This window comes from Echinops telfairi, unplaced genomic scaffold, assembly GCF_000313985.2.
Source record: "Echinops telfairi isolate 266 unplaced genomic scaffold, ASM31398v2 ScPeMD7_3533;HRSCAF=4204_0, whole genome shotgun sequence".
NCBI classification, from domain to species: Eukaryota; Metazoa; Chordata; class Mammalia; order Afrosoricida; family Tenrecidae; genus Echinops; species Echinops telfairi.
Window position 1 is genome coordinate 65,466,127 of NW_022107431.1, and position 7,357 is coordinate 65,473,483.

Here is a 7,357-nt window from a genome sequence, read left to right on the forward strand (position 1 = left end):
ATAATAGCCCCATGATTGGGGCTATTTGCAGTTTTTGTCAAGATTGGAATGTTCATCATGTGACACGAATCCCTTACAACCCTCAGGGCCAGGCCCTTGTTGAATCGGGCACATGGGCACTCTAAAATCTCAATTATTAACACAGAAGGGCGAAGCCAAAGGCAAAATTCTGTATATGGCAACGGAGGAAGAGAGAATTAATAGCAATGATGACTATATAACCTCACTCGAGAATTATAGGTGAATGGATACATTGGATGGTGTAATATACACAAATAATAGAAATATATAACATAATAAGGGTTCCTGGGGGAAGGGAAGAGGATGAGAGAGGGAGAGGGGATAGGGGAACTTATATAAAAGAGACTATAACAAGGAAAATGTTTTGTACAATTATACTTGATCTAAATGAATTACGGAATGTTATACTATCTGTAAGAACTCCCAATAAAATAATTTTTTAAAAATCAAAGAGTATAGAGAATTTGTCAGTATATGTTCTCTTGCTGGTTCTCATTTTCCCACATTTCCTCTTTTGCTTTGTTGTATTTTTTTTTTTTCATTCCAAAGGGCTAGATAGGTGGTGGCTTGCTAAACATTGGAAATCTTCTGACTGCCAATGCAAAAATAATGACAATAAGTGATACAGACAGACCAAAACAGCCTATGGTATATACGCTGAATCCAGGTTTCTGGGTTAAGGTCCCTCATTCCATCCACCAATTGCTTAATTGTTCCGATGATAGGGGATAATTGAACATCTGAATAAACTGAAAATCTCTGCTTTGAGCTGTCTGGTATCTGATGAGATGTTATCCTTACCTAAGCTAAGAGATTTTGATTGAAATTTTGCTTTTTTAGGTGATCAACTTCTAATGAGATATTCCCCTTAAATCACTGCCAATGATTTCTAATTAAAGCCCAATCCTGTAAGGAGACATTATATGGATTAGGAGTTACACAAAACCTGCAACATTGTAATCCATTTTAGCAACAAATGATATTGACTTCGTCTCAGGCAATGTCAGCAGTGGTAGAAATGATCACATATATCAGGAAGTTAGTAATTGCGATTGTCACGAATCTGCGAGGTCTTTTTTATTAACTTCAGCAACAGAAAGTAAGGTCTCTGCACTGTTGTCCCATGCTCCATGACACACCATCGGTTGTCCTCTCTTTCCTGGGCTTGGGCTTAACTCGTCACCAAGGGGAAATCCATTTACTCTCAAGTTTGCCTGAAAAGACACAGGCATCAAAGAACAAAAAATCATATCATTGTGAATTAGGGGAATATGCAGTGGGGACCCAAAGCCCATCTGTAGGCAACTGGACATCCCCTTACAGAATGGTCGAGGAGACAAGCCAGTCAGGGTGCTGTGTAGCAAGGATGAAACATACAATTTTCCTCTAATTCTTTAATGCTTCCTCCCCCACCACTGTCATGATCCCAATTCTACCTTACAAACCTGGCTAGACCGGAGGACGTACACTGGTACAGATAGGAACTGAAAACATAGGGAATCCAGGACAGATGATCCCCTCAGGACCAGTGGTGAGAGTGGCAATACCGGGAGGGTGGATGAAGGTGCAGTAGAAAGGGTGAACCGATTACAAGGATCTACATAGAACCTCCTCCCTGTGTGACGGGCAACAGAAAAGTGGATGAAGGGAGAGATTGGACAGTGTAAAACACGACAAAATAATCATAATTTATAAATTGTCAAGGGTTCATGAGGGAGGGGGCAGGGAAGAGGGGGAAAATGAGGAGCTGATACAAAGGGCTCAAGTAGAAAGAAAATTTTTTGAGAAGGGTGAGGGCAACAAATGTACAAATGCTCTGGACACAATGGATGGATGGATGGATAGATTGTGATAAGAGTTGTACAAACCCCAATAAAATGATTTAAAAATAAGAAAATACATTTAGCAAAATATAGACCAATTCAACAGTTCCACATGTGCAGCTAACGACAATGATGGCATTCTTTATGTTGTGTATCCGTTCTCTGCTGCCGGTTCTGAGTGTGTCCTTCCTCATTAGCGATGCTTTGGTGAATTTTTTCGATATAGCTCTTCAATCCATAGTCTTTGTAACTCCCACCAAATAATTCATGTAAATGAGGTGCTTGTGACCCACCAAAGGGTTTGGATAGCCTGCTGATAAAGTAAATTAGGTGCATAGCACCCTTATGGAAGTAGGATCATGCAATTAGGTGTACAGAACCTTAAGGAGAAGACAGATTAGTTTTGCCATCTTACTACACCTAAAGGGAGGCATGGAGAGAGAAGAGGGGCAGGGGAGCGACAGAAAGAAGGGAAAAGAGAGAAAGAGAGAGAGCTGTAACAGAAGACAATGTATCATAGAGGGAGTTGGACCACAGAGAGATGGTAGTGCGTGCAGTAGTGAAAACAAACTCACTGCCACTGAGGTAATTCAGACTCATAATGACCCTATACAATAGAGTAGAACTGCCCTTTTGGTTTTTGAGGCTTTTAAATCTTAAGGAAACAAATAGCTTTATCTTTTTACTGCGGATCAACTGGTGGGTTCAAATAACTAGCTGAGAGGTTAGCAGCTCGATCTCTAGTTCACTAAGTGTTATCTGTACAAGATGACAGGAACCAGGAGACAGACACAGGATGGGTTCAGTGGGACTTGCTGACCCACAGAGCTGAGAGTTGTAACACTTGTCTAAGAAGGTGCCTAGGAGGACCCTATGCAGGAGGTCCCAGCAGGGTACATTGATAACAAGGACCCACGAGGGAGAGAAGAAGCTGTCTTCATTGAGAACACTCAGCCTGAGTTGTTCCAAGTTGTTCCAAGTTATTTCCAAGTTGATCTGGATCTTAAATTGTACTCTGTCACATTCCTAAAAAAATATTTAAATTCAACACAAAAAACAACCAAGTATTTTAATAAAACTATCATTATGAATGGCTCATTTTAATATGGGTTTAGTTAATGGGTTCCAAACACTCCAATTCCTGCCCTTATTAAAACTCCAATTATGTCCCCTTCAGTTGAAATCTTTTAAATTTACCTTTTGAATCTTTTTGATATGATCCTAATAGCTCTTGTTAACTCCTTTACTCTCCAACATGAGATGTTTCAGATTTATCTTATACATTCCTGCCTTAGACGGAGAGTCAACCATTCTCTAAGAATCCCTGGTCTTTGTAAGTAGGAGATGATATTATTTAGTTGGTATTGTACTCAAGCCTTTTCAATGAGCAGATATAGGAAGATAAATGTGTGTGGTTGTGAGTGTGTATTTTCATTTTTACAATTTTATTGGCACATAATCCAAATATCATACAATTCCATAGTTCAATCATATGAAGAAGAATTGCACAATCATTACCACAATCAGTTTTAGAACATTTTCTTTTTTTTAGGGTTAAATTGCTTCGAAAAGGAATTGTATATATATAATCACAATCAGTTCTAGTGCTCCCTTCCCCCTTCTGCATACATTGTTTGATCCCCCAAGTCCTTCATTCTCCATAACTTCCACTCCCACCCCTGCAACCCCTGTAAACCCTTGCATCTGTTATTATCTCTATGCATCTACTCTGTCTGTGCTTCACAAATTGGAAAACCCAACAGAAACAATAAAATCAAAAATACAAAATAAAGTGGTAAGTATAAAATAATAATAGTAGAAAGATAAAAATGCAAATAATGAGTACGAAAGAAAAGACAAGCCTCAATATTTGAAATGCAAGGGGAGGATTTTTTGTCATGCAAAAAGCAAGAAATATTTGCATCTAGAAAACATTCAGGTTGGGTCAAGAGGGGGGGTCAACTGCCCAAGTATCAAGTTTGATCCAGCATAACCGAGTTTATAATGATCTGTCTCTGATCGTAAAGCTGTTCAAGACCCTTGCCTGGGACTAAAGGGGATCTGCCAGGGCTGACTGACTAGATAAAGTGCAGGTGGGATTTGGACTCCTTCCTCCACAGCATTCAACAAATTGGGTGTTCGCAATGTAAGTTCTGATACTTTTCGTCACATTTGAGCTTTGTTATTGTCATCTTGGGATCACACAAGTTGGTGGGCTTCTTCCATGTGGACTCAATTGAGCCCTCACTTAGAAGACTATTTGTTAGAATACAAGCCTTTAAGACCCCAGACACTATACTGACTGATAGCTAGGCAACATCTGCTCCCCACCACACTTTGCTGTATCATCTTTATTGTCAGCGATCATTTCATGAAGGTGAGTATGGAGCAGGTTCATGTTATCAGAATGAACTGTTCTTGGAATGGGGCTAGAATAACATGGGAGCCCATGGGATATACACTACATAGGTTTATATTGGCAGTTGTATTATGACAAAATCAAAATCTCTTAAGACCATTTTCACCAAAAACAGCCACAAACCAACCAGCAAAGTAAAACAAAACAAAAAGAATAAACTAAAGGCAGGAAAACAAAAACCCCTAGAAACAAACAAGTCAAACATTGTAAATCATCCCCCTGGGGTATAAGGTGATTGCACTGATAACACCACCAATTTTTCTCATGGCACAGCACTCTGGACACTGTCGGTATGAGTCAATGCGAGTACAATTCCACCATGAGTCGCAACCCATGAGTTGTTGCCCTACAAAGTTTGATTTCCCATTCAATTGAGCTCTGTTTACCCTTGGTCTGGGGATTGGTCCCAGGGAGAAACTTGATGGATCGATGTTTCCAAGTGCAGATCCCTGCAAAACATATTAAAACCTGTCACATTACTGGGGAGGGGGGCATTGAGGTACTAAATATATGATGATTCTGGACCTCTTTCCCTTGCACACCCACCAACTCAGGAGTTCTCCCCATGGTCCAATGACTGCCCCTTTCACAACTTTGGTCATCCACTCTTTGCTTCTGATCACCTCTGAGGACCCCAGTCCTCAGAACACATGTGTGGACGACATTGAGGCAGGCTCTGTTCATTCAGCTGGCCTTTATGTAAAGCCCTTCCGGTGTAGACTCTGGGTTATGCCAGGTTGCCTGAAAACGAGGGTCCAAAATCATCATGGTGCTTAGTCCCTGGTGTGGTTCACTAGGCGCTGGGCAGAAACGTATTTGTAGTGTCTACGCAAAAACATAAAATTTGTAGTGTCTACCCAAAAACATAAAATCTGGTCCATAGTCCCTCTAGCTTCCCACCAATCATTGTTTAGCATCTCTTCCTATTGTGAGGTTACTTTCCCCCCCTGTCACCCACCATATGACTGTTGTTGGGTTTTTTTTTTATCATTTTATTGGGGATCATACAATTCATCACAATTCATATATACATCAACTGTGTAAAGCACACGCATACATTTGTTGCCCTCATCATTCTCAAAATTCGCTTTCCACTTGGGTTCCTGGAATTAGCTCCTCATTTTCCTTTTTCCTCTCCCCCTCCCTCCCCCCTCCCCCTCCCTCATGAACCCTTAATAATTTATAAATTATTATTATATCTTATCTTACACTGCCCGGGGTCTCCCTTCACCTACCCTTCTGTTGCCCATTCCCCAGAGAGGAGGTTTTATGTAGATCCTTGTGATCGATCCCCCCTTTCTAGCCCCCCTTCCCTCCCGGTATCGCCACTGTCACTGCTGGTCCTGAGGGGTTCATCTGTCCTAGATTCCCTGCGTTTCCAGTTCCCATCTGTACCGCTGTGCATCCTCTGGTCTAACCAGGTTTGCAAGGTAGAATTGGGGTCTTGGTAGTTGGGGGGAGGAAGCATTTAAGAACTAGAGGAAAGTTGTGGATTTCATTTTTGCTATACTGAACCCTAAGTGACTCATCTCCTCCTCACTACCCCTCTGCAAGGTAAGTCCAGTTGTCTACAGATGGGCATTGGGTCCCCATCATGTTCCATCTTCATTTCTCCCCCGCCTTTGGTGCTTGAAGCCTGGTCCCTTTAGCCCTTCATGATCACACATGTTGGTGTGCTGCTTCCATGTGGGCTTTGTTGCTTCTGGGCTAGTTGGCCACGTATTTACTTTCAAGCCTTTAAGTCCCCAGATGCTATAGGTCTCGATAACCAGGCGCCATCAGCCTTCTTCACCACACTTATGCACACATTCGTCTTCAGCGTTTATGTGGGGAAGATGGTCACACAATGATGGTTTTTGTTCTTTGGTGTCTGCTACCTGATCCCTTCAACACCTTGTGTTCACACAGGCTTGTGTGTTTCTTCTCTGTGGGCTTTGTTGTTTCTGAGCTAGATGGCCGCTTGTTTGCCTACAAGTGTGTATTTTTAAAGATAAAAATATATTGTGAATTTAGGCTAATATTTTTAATACAAACTCAAGATCACAACATTTCCTATAATCACTTTTATATTACAGCTATATCTTCTGTGTTTCCCAGTGAGAATTATAGTTCTCTAGCACTAGGAAAAATAAAATATCAGTAATTGCTTCTTTACCTTATCCTAAACTACACACACAATAGTTTCAGAATAACAATATCCCAACAAACATTACCATTTATGACTAATAAAACCCGTTACATTTGGGGTGGATGGGTATATGCTATCATCCTTTTCTCCCTTAATTTCTATCATTATAGTCTGCCTGTATTATCAGAATGCATAGCCACTATCTGCTATACTTTTTGGTTTCCCCTTAGCTTTAGTTTTAAAAATGATCTCCATTTAATTTTGGCCAACCGTCCTTATGGTAGCGTCACTCTAGACATTGAATTTCCTGGATTGGCCTCCATTGGCCTGTGATCTTCTTGCTTCCGGGTTCATCATTCTGGAATGTGTCTGAGTTGAGAAGAGCTTCCCTCCAGCAAGCATCTGGCCATGGACTCGAGGCAGACTTGGCTTCCCCACTCTGTGGCTGCTTGGGTCCATTCCCTGATAAAAATTTACTTTGTACACATTGATGAGTGTCACTGCTTTAGTTTCTCTAGAAAACCCAGTCTAACACAACTTGCTATTATTTTGGAGGTCCCCAGTGCTCAGAGACATCAGAGATCAGGATGTTTCCTTGTGTTTCCCTCACATATGTTCACATAGTGCAAATCTTACAATTTAACCCCACTGCCATATTATAGAGTTCAAGGACTGCTTACTTCTCTTCTAAAGATTGTTCATGGGTTTTGTTTTTTCCATTTATTTTCTTATGCTGCTCCCTTTTTTAAAAAAATCATTTTATTGGGGACTCATACAACTCATCACAATCCATACATACATCAATTGTATAAAGCACATTTGTACATTTGTTACCCTCATCATTCTCCAAACATTTGCTCTCCACCGAAGCCCCTGGCATCAGCTCCTCATTTTCCGTCTACCTCCCTGCTCCCCCCTCTCTCATGAGCCCTTGATAATTTATAAATTATTATTTTGTCATATCTT